Source organism: Neophocaena asiaeorientalis, unplaced genomic scaffold (genome assembly GCF_003031525.2).
Source record: "Neophocaena asiaeorientalis asiaeorientalis breed wild unplaced genomic scaffold, Neophocaena_asiaeorientalis_V1.1 scaffold67, whole genome shotgun sequence".
Lineage (NCBI taxonomy): Eukaryota > Metazoa > Chordata > Mammalia > Artiodactyla > Phocoenidae > Neophocaena > Neophocaena asiaeorientalis.
This window is the reverse complement of record NW_020173731.1, coordinates 12965775-12979725: the sequence shown is the minus strand read 5'-3', so window position 1 is coordinate 12979725 and position 13951 is coordinate 12965775. Positions and strand designations below refer to the sequence as shown.

General features: G+C 47.5%; 1 long non-coding RNA gene across 1 annotated transcript in view; it reads left to right on the top strand.

The window, feature by feature from the left end:
* Nucleotides 1–8536, top strand: part of LOC112403477 (uncharacterized) — an 89168-nt gene extending 80632 nt beyond the window's left edge. Inside the window, exons 4-5 of the long non-coding RNA XR_003003911.1 lie at nt 6863–7015; nt 7872–8536. This is a non-coding gene — a long non-coding RNA (uncharacterized LOC112403477). The remainder of the gene's footprint in view (nt 1–6862; nt 7016–7871) is intronic.
* Nucleotides 8537–13951: the final 5415 nt, after the last annotated feature.

Below are 13951 nucleotides of genomic sequence, written 5' to 3'. Positions count from 1 at the left end.
GTTCTCCTGGGGCTGAGACAGAGCCCTGGAATGCTGTGGAATGTAGGAGCATCCGTTTTTTAATTTTAATTTAATTTCCCCCCTAATAACAGGCTGTGTGCAGCTGCTGGAAAGAGAAGGGCGTTAACCTTCCAGAACCATGGAGTGGACAGTCCTATCTCTGCGACTCTGTGCTGGCCCCTCACCTCCCAGGGCATGAGCCTCCCGGAGGGACACCGCCACAGGCCTACCAAAGAGACCAAGCAGGGCTAGCGAGAGAAATGCTGCAGGGAAACAGGGTCAGGGAGCAGTGACCAAGACTGGAAGACGTCAAGAGGAAGCAAGGTCAGAGATAAGGAAGAAAGTGCAGGAGGGCAGCTTGAAGAGATAAAGTACAAGGAATGGTCAGATCAGTCGGTGAACAGGACTGAGTTTATCCACCAGAGAAAGGAAGAGCTGAGTGTTCTGAGACCCGTGTGCTAGGGGTTGTGTCAGGGCCTTTTAGACACATATCATTTAACCCTCATTTCAGCCAGGACCTGACCTCTTTTACAGCAGACTGAAACTTTTGTAAGGAATTTCAGTAACTTGCTTGTGGCTCCATGGCTGAAGTGGTGGAGTGGGGATTGAATGCAGGTCTATCAGATTGCAGATGGCTTCCCCATCACTCTATCTTCACTGTGAGAGGAGGCGTGGCTGGATCAGAGCAGACAAAAGGAACTCCAGAACTCTGGAAAATTAGGACTGACATCGAGGTCTTCTACAACAACTCTGCCTCCAGGGGAAATTAGATTTCAGTGAGAACAGTGTCATGTCTTAATTAGGTAGCCAATTAATTTTGAAGGGAGGTCACAGAATCAACCAACCTTCCTTCCTTCCCTTCCTGCCTCTAACATTATTTATAGAGCAGTTACAACCTGTCGGGCATGGTGTTAAGTCTGAGGAACAAACAGGACTAAGAACCAGCCCTTCCCTTGGGGAACTCACAATCCTTTGAGAAATTCCAGGAAATTGAGGCAGCTCTTTACACACACACCCTTACTCTCAGGACAATTTTTCCCCATCTTTACTTCTGAGCTCCTAACTGGGGGCCCAGCAAAGCTCCTCCTTCTCCCCCCAGCCCAGCTCCCTCTGTTTTGAGAGACAGACAGTCAAGCTCTGGCCAAGCCTCTCCTGACAGGTCTCTAAAAGCCCCGAGAGTCTTTGAGCTCCTTTCACATATCTGGACACAGCTGGGCCTGGGGCAGCCTAAATTCCCCAGGCCATAAGTCACACAGACTTCTAAGCCTGGAACAGATGAACATGTCTTTGGCTTTGAGCCTCTTCCCCTCACAGTCACTGACCCAACCGTCTCCTACACATAGAAACACTCACCACACCCCATTCCTGCTCTGCTGTGAAATCACAGCGCAGCTCCCAGAGAGTTGTCACCCACATGGTCCATGCTCAAAGCGGTTGCCATCAATAAACTCAGTCTGACAACCAAAAAGTGTTTCAAAATAACTCAAGTTATTTGTAGTATTCTCAAAACAATACTTCTCAAAATCCTGTTTCCCCTCTCCCATTTATTTCTCTATATACCAAATCTGATCCTGTAGCTCTCCTTTCCAAAATTCCTACCTTCCAAACTCCTTTTCCAGCTCTTCGTCTTATCTCCACTCTCCTCTTGATTCTGTAACACAAAAGCCCCAAACACAGAGACCACCCCTGGAGAGAGGGGAGGGGAAGAAGATGACTGGGTAAAGCCCTCTCTCCTGGGCAGGGGAAAGGGTGAAGGTTGGAAATATTCATGCGGTCATCACTTTTTCCCCATCACAGTAGCTGTCACTACAGATAGCCCTTACAGATCACACCGAGCCACAGCTGGGCAGGACAATTGCTGGACAAAGGGACCATACCAACCTGACTATTCTGGTCAGCCCCGATCTAAATATTCTGTTCCAATTCTAAGCTACAATGGGTTACCGTTAGTCAATTGTCCCAATTCTGAGTTGGAAAAATATGGTCACCATATCTCTGACCCACATTTTCTCTTGGCGACCCTAATATATCCTGACTGTATTAAATACTTTGTATATTGCTATAGACTGAAAGTTTGTGCCCCCTGCCCCAAGTCATATGTTGAAATCGTAATTGCCAATGTGATGGTATTTAGAGGTGGGGCATTTGGGAGGTGATTAGGTCACAAAGGTAGAGCCTTCATGAATAGATTAGTGTCTCTATAAAAGAGACCCCAGAGGGCTCCCTTGCCCCTTCTGCCATGTGAGGACACAGTGAGAAGACAGCTGTGTGTGAGTCAGGAAGTGGGCTTTTATCAGATACCAGATCTGCTGGTAACTTGACGTTGGACTTCCCAGCCTCCAGAAAGATGAGAGATAAATTCTTATTTATGAGCCACCCAGTCTATAGTGCTCTGTTATAGCAGTCCAAATGGACTAAGACATATACATTGTTGATTCCATTAGTGTCTGCTTGGTCACCTGGAGACTGTAGGTTCCTTAAGGTCTCAGACCATGTTTATTCTCATTCTGTCCTAAGCCTCATGAACATGTCTGTAGTGGTTAGCTAATGCTGCATAACAAATCATCTCAAATATTAGTGACTTAAAACAACAACGATCGTTTATTACCTTTCATTGTTTCTACAGATCAGGAATCTGAGAGTGGCTTGGCTGGGTAGTTCTGACTCAGCTCTCATGAGGTTGTGGTCACAATGTCAGCCAAGGCTGCAGTTCCTAAAGGTGTGATTGGGTCTGGAGGATCCCCTTCCAAGGTTGCCTATTCACATGGCTGGCCAATTGGTGCTGGCTGTTGGGGGAAGGCCTTAGTTCCTCTTCAAGGGGACATCTTCATGTAGCCTGGGCTTCCTTACAACATGGCTACTGGGTTCCAAAGGCAAACATCTTGAGGCAGAGTGAACCAGGCAGAAGCTGAAGCTTTTTGTGACCTAATCTTTAGAAGTCACACGGCATCACTTCTGCTGTGTTCTGTGGTTCAGGGCAATCCCAAGACCCTGCTGATTCAAGCGGGGAGGGAACATAAAACCTGCCTCTCACTGGGTTCTAGTCAGCTGGTAAGGAGAGCTCATGGGATGGGATAAATAAACAGATGTAGCCACGTTGGGATAATAGAGTGCGACCACGTCTCTGGCCCTTGTGAGCCCAAAACAAATGCTCATGTGTGGACTTTGTATTCAGTGGCACTTGGAACTGAAACAACCATGTCACTGGGGAGGGAAATTAATTCAGAGTCCAAATTGTTCACTGCTCTCTGTGTCCACATCCTTTGCCGTGAAATCTTTGGTGTCCTCCCTACCCTGACCCTGGCCCCAACCACATGGCTTGCCTTGACTAACAGGTTGTCAGCAGACGTGAATCCAACAGAGGCTTTATAAGGCACTTGCATGTTTCTCCTGGGGCTCTTGCACTTCTGCCCTTGCCGTGAACATAAGTCTGAGCTAGCCCACGGAGGATACGACACATGCAGAAAGGAACCGATTTGTCTCAGCTGTCCCAGCCGAGGAGGGCTGACCTACGAACATGTTAGCAGGGCCAGGGAAGATGAGAACCACTCAGAACCCCACAAGCTTGTGAGTTAAATGAACACGTCTAGTTTGAAGGCCTGAGTTTTGGGGCTGGTCAGCTATGCTGCATTTTTGAGGCAATAAGTAACTGACATAGCCCTCTCCTACTATCACAGAAAGCACCTCATGAGCTGGGAGCCTGTGTTCTAGGTCAGGCTCAGTATCTGTTGTAGACAGAATTAATGGCCCCCCGATGTCCACATCCTAATTCTCAGAGCCTGTGAATATGTTACCTTACATGGAAAACGGGACCTTGCAGATGGAATTAAGTTAAGGATCTTGAGATGGAGAGATCATCTTTCGTTATCTGGGTGGGCCCAACTTAATCACAAAGGTGCTTATGAAAGGGAGGCAAGATGGTCAAAGTCAGGGAGAAGGTGTGATGACAGCAGAGGTTGAGTGTGTGTTCCCGCTGTGGAGGTCGGAGCCACAGCCAAGGAACGCAGGCAGCCTTAGAAACTGCAAAAGGCAAGGAAAAAATTCTCCCCTAGAGCCCCCAGAAGAAACACCATTCTGTTGAAACCTTGATTTTCACCTATAAGACACATTTCAGCCTTCCGGCCTCCAGAAATATAAGAGAATAAGTTAGTTGTTTTAAGCCACTATGCTTATGGTAATTTGTTACAGCAGCACTAGGAAACTAATGTAGTGTCTAACAGCTATATGCCCTAGAAGCAGTCAGGTGCCACACTATGACCTCACCTGCTCTTCTGGCAAATGAGGACGCGTGGTAGATTAAAGATGGCCACAGACCTTGACTACTCCTCCTTTTGAGACCTGGGTTGGCCTTAGTGGCTTGCTTGACCAATAGAATGTGGCAGAAGTGACGTTCTGGAACTTTCAAGGCTTGTAACAAGAAAACTTACCTCCTCTCAGGTCTCTCAAAACATGCTCTAGGAGCCTAGCAGCCAGCCCCTGTCTTAAGGCAGGCCTGTCTCCTAGGCAGCTGGCTACCTGGCTCAATTTTTAACAAAATGTCTACGGACGCCCTCTCCTCCAGTCCCTTCAGACCCTGCAGGGGGGTCCCAGATCAAATCTTTGGACAAGTGCCCACTGATTAACTGGACAGAGAGTCCAGCTTCCCACCCGAGTAACAGCTTGGCTCTCCTACTGTCTATATCATTCTTTCCATTGGCTTCTGGAGACAGGGCGGCACTGACTGCTTCCCTTGGAGCTGTCATCCCAGGCTCTGCCCCAGCCTGCCATTTTCCTGGCAGCCAGTGGGTTAGGCCTAGAGTTTGCTGGGGTTGGACAGGGTGGGGAGTATTGTTCAACAGAAGGTCTGGGAATTAGAGGGCCTAGAATTGGAGCTGGACTGGGACAAGGGAGAAGGGAACAAGCTCCTGCCTTTACTCAGAGGAAGCGTTGGTGCATTCCAAACCTTCCAACTCATTTACTCCAACTTCCCTTTTCTACAAGCTCTTTACAGCCAGGACCTCCATGTCTATATTTGCCAAATGTAGGAACAGCTTCACCATTTTCAACAATGAAATTTTCAACCTTTCCCAAAAGATGCTATCTATAATTTAAAAATAGGTTTTCCACCTCCCCTCTTTTCATGCACTAGTCTAGCTATTTCCCAGCTATTTCCCATATATATATGTTATGCGTCACTCTGCATTCCTCTAGGAAACGGCAGAGTCTAGGAGTTAAGGCTGTGGGCTCTGGAGTCAGATAGACCTGGGTTTAAATCCCAGCTTGCCTCTTAACAGCTATGCAGGTGAGTTACTTATCCTCTGTAAGCCTTGGCTTCCTTTTCTGAAGAATGGAGTGAATTATTTTCCTTACCTCATAGGGCTATTTGAGGAATTAAATAAGACAGACCACATCAAGGACATATAATAAGTGCTGTAGCAATTGTTATTTAGACTCTCATTGCTTGGTTAGCTCTGAATAAGTTATTACACAACTGACTTCTTCCCTGGTTCTTTATCTAGAAGACAAGAATCTGGGGAGATGGGGAGATAGGCACGAAGGACCTCGACCCAAGGCATTTCTGTTCTCCATTTCCACTGTGGGTAAGGTCAGAGGGGTGGGCTAATGAGTTCAGAAATATGCCTGAATTTGACAAGAGACCCTGGGGCTTGGGGTAGGCTGTCATCCTCTCTGTTCTGTTCATTTCTCTGCTTTAGTGACAAGCCTTCCAGCCTCAGTCTCATACTCCACAGGGTAGGAGAAAATTTCCCAAGGGAAGGCTTAGAGAGAGCTGGCTTTGGAGGACTGAGCACCATTTAGAGAACTGGGAGAATAAAACTATATGCCCATGTCCGTATCTGTGAGTGTATTTGAAAGTGGAAGACACTTGAAAAAATGCAGAACTGAATGATGGTATTAACTGAGTCACCCCCTGCTTGCAGGCACTCTGACCTGACTCCCGACAAATAGGTAAATCCCCAGTTTCCCTTGGGACATGAGCCAGATGATGTGGAAATGCTCCCCGATGTTTAATGTAAATCCCTCCTCCTGCAGCCAGCCTAAGCCCTATTCTTCCTTCCAAGAGGTCAAGACAGGGAGCAGGCAGTCAGAGGGCCCCCTCTTCCTCAGCAAGAACATTTTCCAAGTCCATGGCTGCAGCTCATCCCAGTGGGAAGCCGCTGAAGGCAGGAGGTTCCATGGCTCCACCTCACGAAGTGTTGGGGGAGGGGTGGGTACAGGACTCGCCAGGCCGCCCTTCAGAGGAGCGGGTGAGGCAGCTGTCCCAGACATCAAGGCTGCTAGGGCGTTAAACACATAAAGGTCAACGGAGCCTGTGTCTGGAGCCTCCTCTGGGCTCCCCTGAGCAGCAGACACCAAGACACACTGTGTTCATGACCCATTTCACCACCCAAGGTGGCGACAGCTATGAAATTGCAAAGCACTTTCCATCCTCAGCCCTGTTCTGGTAACTTCACTCTTCGTGGCTAATACTTCTAGTTCCTCCATATTTGCCTGAGACGAATGAATGACTAAATTCAGGAGTTTTGCTTGGTTTTGTTTGTTTGGTATTTTTTTTTTGGTGAAATGTTTGGAAAATGACTGCTAACACTACAATGATCCTCTTTCTCCCGTTTATTTATTTATTTTCTAAGGGAGTGGGGTTGGAATAATTTTTTCTTCTTCTTCTAAAAGGTACTAAGGATTTAGATTTGTAGTACAGTGACCACCTGTCTTATATTTTCTCAGAAAGCCCCAGTTTTTAAAATGTAATTTGTGTAATCTTTACATAAATATGATTTAAATTTTATGAATCATTATTCACAAACTCATGTGTGTGAGAAGTGTGACTCATTTCCTTCCATTTCTGTTTTGACTTTTTATTCAGTTGGGTTGGCAGAATCTTCAAGAACCACCTCCCTTCCCCAGGGTGGCGTCTAATGTGCCTGGATCTGATTCTCAACATGGCCTGTTTGCAGAAGAAACCTCCTCTGAGACCTCAGCCACCCTACCTGGTCTTGGTGGATAGGACCCTCAGATAGTGAGTAGATGTCCTTTGTTCTGCCCCATGGTCCCTTCAGGCTGATGGCTCTCTCCGTTGTTCTCTGCCACTCTCCAGTGATTCTGGAGCTCCAACCATGTGCTGGAAGAAACAGGAGCTTCTATAAGGCCTTTACCTCCCTAGGCGGTCCAGGCAGCATTTCTCTACACGCTTGTTGCTGCCTGGAGCTGTCCCACTCGATGAGGCCCATACCCCCTGTTCTTGGATTCCTCTTATCTCCCTGGTATTTTCCCCTCTCTGGGGTCATTGAGTGAAGAAATGTGTGCAGGGTCAGCTTTTCCAAAACTCATCAATGTCTGTGCTCTCTTGTCCCCCTCCCCCAACCCCATACTTCTGAATTTTAGGAGCTGTCCTGCTGAGCAGGGTGAGGAGAGTCTTATATTTCTTACATAAAAATATATAATATTATTAATATATTTCTCTCCCAAGTCTTGTATCTAATCTATATTCTAGTCAAGGGGACAAAACTGGGCAGAGGGTGATTTTTGCTCTGCTGGTACAACACTGCCCGAGGTAATTAAAAGCCCTAGCTTTGGAGAGGAAGGGCAAAGACGAGATGGAAACAAGGGGGATCAGGGGGAGACATGTTAATAGTTCTGAAAGTTTTCCTGCTCAGCATAAAGACTCACAGCTCTTTAATATGTTGACCATATGTCCAGTATTTCCTATGACAGTCCCCAGTTTGAGTAATTTTATTCTTTAAAAGGAGACTCATTGTTAAATCTGTAGCTAAATTTGTTTTAAATTGCATCCTTTGGGAGGGCTTTCCATATAGATACATTAAAGATGGGAGAGGGTGGGAGGACCCTGAGGTCTGCCTCACTTTCTTCTGCAGGTGGAATGCATCATGGCCAAGGGGAGGTGTCGAGAGTCCCCTTGTGCCATCTGGATTGGAATAAGACACTACTCAGAAACCCTTCCAAAGAACTGGGGAGTGTCCCTGAGCACCTCCCACTCCCAAAGGACAGTGCATATGTTCCCTGGTTCCCCAAGCCTAGCAGGGCAGCCCGCCCGTCATCCAGAGAACTGTGGGATCCTATCTGCTTCAAGGACTCTTTCCAAAATGATCTCCCAAGCAGCTCATGCCTGAACTTGGAGTAGTGACAACTACATCTCTCACACCCCACTCATCTTGTTCTCTTCTTGTCCCTTCCCCCCAAGTATAGCATCCTGTACTAGCATTTCCTAGTATGTAAATAGCTTATAATCAGGGCTTGGTTTACCTAATATGTTCTTAGAGTAATAAAGGTAAGTGTCATGTGTATAAGAGTCACACCCAAGCCCCCCCTGCTTTTCTCTCCCCCCACACCGCCCCAGGGTCATCCCAGCCACTCCCATGACTTCAGCTACCACCTATCTGCAGATGACCCAGTCTCTGTGTCCAGCCTACACTTCTCACTAAACCCCACACCTAACCACCCATCTGCCTAAGTACCCCACCTTCCACTTGGAGGTCAAATTTGAAACAACTCAAATTCAAGTTCTCCAAAAGTGGACTCCTTAATTTCTTCCATAAACCTGAGGCTCCTTTGTGTCCCATATTCTGATGCGTCACATTTGACAGTGGTTTTCGGTCCGTGTATGTCAGTGGACGGATGGGTGGGGGGGAAAGGGCGTGTCTATGAACCTCTTGAAATTTTAGGCAAGATTTTGTGTGTACGTGTGTTTTCTTCCTGCAGAAAGAGATGGCAGGTTTTTCAGAACCTGACTGTGATCCCTGAACTAGAGAGTCAAGCCCCTGTCTGTTTCTCTGGCTTCATCTCTTGGCAGCCCCACTTTGAGCCCCAAGCCCCACATCTCCTGAACCTACGCTCGCGGGCAGTGACTGACTCTTGGAGTTCCTGGAAAATGCCATCAGTTTAACGTATGCTGGTTCTTCTACTGAAGTGTGTTCCCATCCTCTTTGTCTGCAACCTTCAGGCAGCACCTCCTCTGGGAAGCCTCCCTTGCCTGACCCAGGCAGAGCTGATCAGCCCTTCCCTAGTGCCCCGTCTCCATATGGCATCCATCATACTGTAGGACAGCCTCTCGCGCCCTGCGTGTGCCTCAGGATCTCCTGCGCATCTTTTAATAAAATGCGGATGCTCCAGCCTTGCTTCCTCCCCAGTGAATCAAAACTGTGAAGGAGAGAGGCCCCCCAGGGGACTCTGAGGCACACGCTGCATGCTAAACCACAGTTGTAGGGCCTTTTTCTGGGTCCATATGACTTGGATGCACCGGACTATGAACTCCTTGAGAGCAGGGATCTTGTCTCAGCCACTTCCCCAATCCCCGTGGCACTTAGAACAGTGACAGAGCACAGTAGAATGAGCCAATCTCAACACTGGCCTACCGGGTGCCAGGTACCATTCTAGGGATCTCCATGTACTGCCATTCAGCACCTACAATTTTCCCATGAGTTACATCATTGATCCCCTTTAGAGATGAAGAAATATTTGTGAATGAGTGAACAAGTGAATCATACTTTCTAGAAAGCTGATTGGTTTAGAGAAATCTGAATATGATTTATTTCATAAACATGACTTTTTACAGGGGCAAGAAACATCTCACTCTGTTCTGATCATGTCCAGGGAGGGGAGAAAGAGAGAATCCGGGAAGGGATGTGATGATTTTCTGGAAAAGAGAACTACTCGGGTGGTGGTAGAACCAGACCAGGGCTGCCAAAAACTCACCCAAGAAGCCCCAACACAGCCCAGGCTGAGCCTGCCTCTTCCCAAACATGAGGGGCTTGGCACAGGGCAGACTAAGACGGCCACCAGCGGAGGGAGGGCAGCATTCCTGTCTCCTGCCTCCTCCTTTTCATGGCCGTTAGCCCCAAGGCCCAGTCTCTAGCTGCCATTTGCTCCCTTGGGAGTATAGTTTAAATCATGAAGTTTAAATCAGAGGCAGGTCTCTGTGTCCATTCACAGCCACCTGCAAGCTGAACAAGGCCTTTGAGATCACAGAATTCTGCTCCTTACCACGGAAGTGATGGGAGGACCACTCCCAGCCAGAAAGGGCAAGTAGGATTCAGAAAACAACGCAGAAGGGTGGCTGGCAGGACCTCAGTCACACCACAACCATGGCACTGGTGTGACCCAACCCTGTTCTCATCCCGTTTTTCAAGGTCCTGCTCTTCAGGGACCACCTTAACCCTAACCCTCCAGAAGCCTTCCCAGAAATTGCACACTGTGTCCTCTCTCAGGCATCCGCTCCCAACTCAACCCCAGAGCTTTCCCTCATAACACTTCTCTCTTCCCAGGCTGCTAGTCCCAGTTTCCCCAGGGAGCCATGAGCCCCTCAGACATCACAGACCTCCCATAGGAGCTAGCACCCCACTGGGAGCTCAAGAGTAAACAGCTTGACTATTCTGCTTACCAACAAGTCTTAAAAAATTAAAACCCTCCCAGTAAAATAACATCCAGTTATTTGAGTGAACAATTTGCCCTTACATTTTAACGTAGATTTTAGAGTTGTCCCAGCACAGTTTTTTAGAGATGTAACACAACAAGAGTTTTAAATGGTCTTGAATTCCAGACCTAGACCCCTTGGGTTCAAATTCCAGCTTTGCAACTTATTAGCTGTAAATTCACAGGCAATGTCCTTAACCTTGCTGTACCTCAGTTTCCTCATCCCTAAAATGGGTATAAAAATAGCACCTAGTCATAGGGCTGGTGTGAGGAGTGGATGAGTTAGTGTAAAGCACTTAGGACAGTGTCTGCCACACAAGCGGGAGCTCATAATGTGATCCTCTCATTAATTAAATCGATGTGATTCTCCCATGACCTCCTGTGATTCTCACAACACTAGAAAGTAGGTAAAGATCTCTCCTCTTCACAGAAGAGGAGACCAGTCTCAGAGAAGTTATGTTACTTGCCTCCGACAACACAGCTAATACATGAGCACCTGGTTACTCAAAGCCAGGATTCTGAGCTCCACAGACATGGCATAAAAAAGCCCTCAACTCTGGCGTCCCTACCGTCCCTCCAACTTCCCCTCCCCTGGCATTCCTGTGGCCTTCCCACACATTCTTGAAGCTTCCCAATAGCAGTTGGCTTTTCCACCCCAAACCCACTGTGGGCTGGGGGAATGGTGTCCCCCTCGCCCGCCACACTCCTCCCTTTCTGATCATGGGCAGAGAGACATTCACGAACCACTCTGGACTCAGCTGACAGTGCTGGTGGGTGCTGTGAGCAGGCAGGAACCACGGTCCTCATTTGGCTCTCCCAGGACCCAACCTACACAGGATCCTATAGATTATCTCCTGGTGTCATCCTGCCAGGCTTTGCTGACGCAGCTGCCCAGGGCCCAGTGCAGTGGAGCCTGTCAGAGGGGGACGTCCTAGAACACAGGACTCTGCCCCTGAGGCAGCTTGGTAGAGCTGCTGTGCCAGGAGGGTGGCTGGGTAGGTGTCCTTGGACAGGCTGAGGACAGAGAGGAGGTTGAGGACCTTGCTCTGCACGGGAGCCAGATGCTATCTGAAAAGGCAGAATGATGTCACATAGAAGCTTTGGGTGGGATCCTCAGACAGGAGAGACCTGGACAGAGACCCATCAGCTGTAGCATGAGTGCTGATCCCTTCAGGGCGTCCTGGGCTTTGCAGCTCACCCAGTCTCTTCAACACAGATGTTGCCTCACTAAGTCTCGTAACTGTCCTCTCAGGTAGATATTGTTATTATCTCCATTTACAAGTGAAGAACTGAAACTCAGAGCCCCTGTCTCCAATCTAGGGGTCTTGCTACTAACCTCACCGTTGAACAGACACAAACCTAATCCAGGAGACCAGGCAGGTTCCAGACGCATATGTGAGCAGGTGACGCTGGTGGGGAGCGGCGTAGAGACTGCAGAGCAGGCTCTGCTCCGTGCCTGCTGATCGTTGCCAGGTGGGAATGCAGCCTCAGGATTACAGGATCTTTGGTTTTTTCCGGAGAAGCTGGAAATCTGGATGTTTAAAATGTGAAATTTCCCATTTTTTTATGTTGGCAGCTAATCTTATTTAGTTTAAAATGTCTAGCAGGCTTCTCTGCTGGCGCAGTGGTTAAGAATCCACCTACCAATGCAGGGGACATGGGTTCGAGCCCTGGTCCGGGAAGATCCCACATGCCGCGGAGCAGCTAAGCCCGTGTGCCACAACTACTGAGCCTGCGCTCTAGAGCCCATGCTCCACAACAAGAGAAGAAGCCACCACAATGAGAAGCCCACAACAAAGAGCAGCCCCCATTCGCCACAACTAGAGAAAGCCTGCGAGCAGCAACAAAGACCCAACGTAGCCAAAAACAAATAAATTATTTTTTAAAAAGTCTAGTGGGCTAAACAAAACACATTATTGGGCTGGATTCGACTCAGGCTGCCAATTTGCAGGCTTGGGCCAGCACACTGCCTTTAAGATGCCAGTAAGGCTGGGATAAGCCCTATCCTCCTCAATTGAATTAAAATGTTCAAATGCCCCAGTAGGTCATACCCATGTAAGTCAACACAAACCAGTGAGTGAGGAATTATTTACTGAATGCCTGTATGTCAGACTTAGTTTTAGGGATACAGGATGTATCTCAACAAAAACAGAAAAAAACACCAAACTCATGGAGTTATATTCTAATTGGGAGACATATGATAAAGATAAATTTGTAAAATTTATAATGTGTTAATAACAACTGCTAAGGGGAAGAAGAAAGCAGAAAAGGGACTTACGAAGTTTTGTGCAGGTATTTCAATTTCAGACAGGGTGGCCAGAGACAGCCACTGAGAAGATGAAATGTGATAAAGACTTGAAGTTGAGGGGTGAGGGAGTTATGTAGATATCTGCAGGGAGAACAGGCAGAAAGAGGGAATAACACGTACAAAGGCCCTGAGGCCCAAGGAGAGTACCAGTGTGGCTGAGAAACAGGAAGGGGGCAAGAGTGGCTGGGAGAGGTGTGGATAGTAGTATTAGAGGTGAGAGAGGTAACAGGTAAGAGGAGTGAGGAGGAGAAAGCCAAAGTACCTAGGGCTTTGGGTCTCACTTGGAGTGAGACTGGAAGCCATTGGAGTGACAGGGTCATTCTTGCTGCAGTGTTGAGGATCAGTTGAAGAGAAGCAAGGAATGAAGCAGAAAGAGCTTTTAAAACACCAGTGTGATAATCTGGGTAAGGAGATCGTGGTGGCTGGGGCCACAGTGCTGGCTGTCAGGGTAGTGAGAAGCGATCAGATTCTGGACATATTTTGTGGGCAAGCCCAGTGGTGTGCTAGTAAAGGCTGAACAAGCAGCTCTTGCAGGGTGGTAGCTGATTTCCATTCCTAACAGGTACAGAGAGATGTGTGAGAGCACCAGGCCTAGAGCCCTCCAAGGGGCAGGAAGGGTTCCAACCCCACTCTTGCTGGATTCAGCAGGGGCCCGGAGGCAGAGTTACGCTTCCAAGTCCGTTCTTCCCCACCAGCTTGGTTACCCAACTCCTTTTGTGGGATCTTGTGTACCCCTGCCTATGGGGCAATGAAGAAGTGTAAGACACAGATCTATGGCTGGTAGCTGTGTGGCTTTTGACAGGTTATTTAATCTGAGTCTCCGTTTTTTTTGTATTTAAAGTGGGGATAAAAATGACAATGAGGCAATACATGAAGGTTCTTAACATATTGCCCGGCACATAGTAGCCATTTAATGTGTGAAAAATATTATTATTAATATGATAAGACAAAAACAAGGGGAAAAAGTGAAAGATTAATTTAGGATATAATTAAGGATATTTTTAGGTGGTATAGACCAGATCAGCCTTCATTCTTGGAAGCAAGTAGGGCCAAGAAAAGGGGGAATAAAAAATTGGAGTTAATGCATCACATAAATATGTATAAGGGGCCTACTCTGTATCATTTTCTCCCCTTCATAGTACAACCACCATTTATGATATACTTAGATTTATTTATGTGTTTGTTTATTTTTTTTCCAGCTCTATTGAGGTATGATTG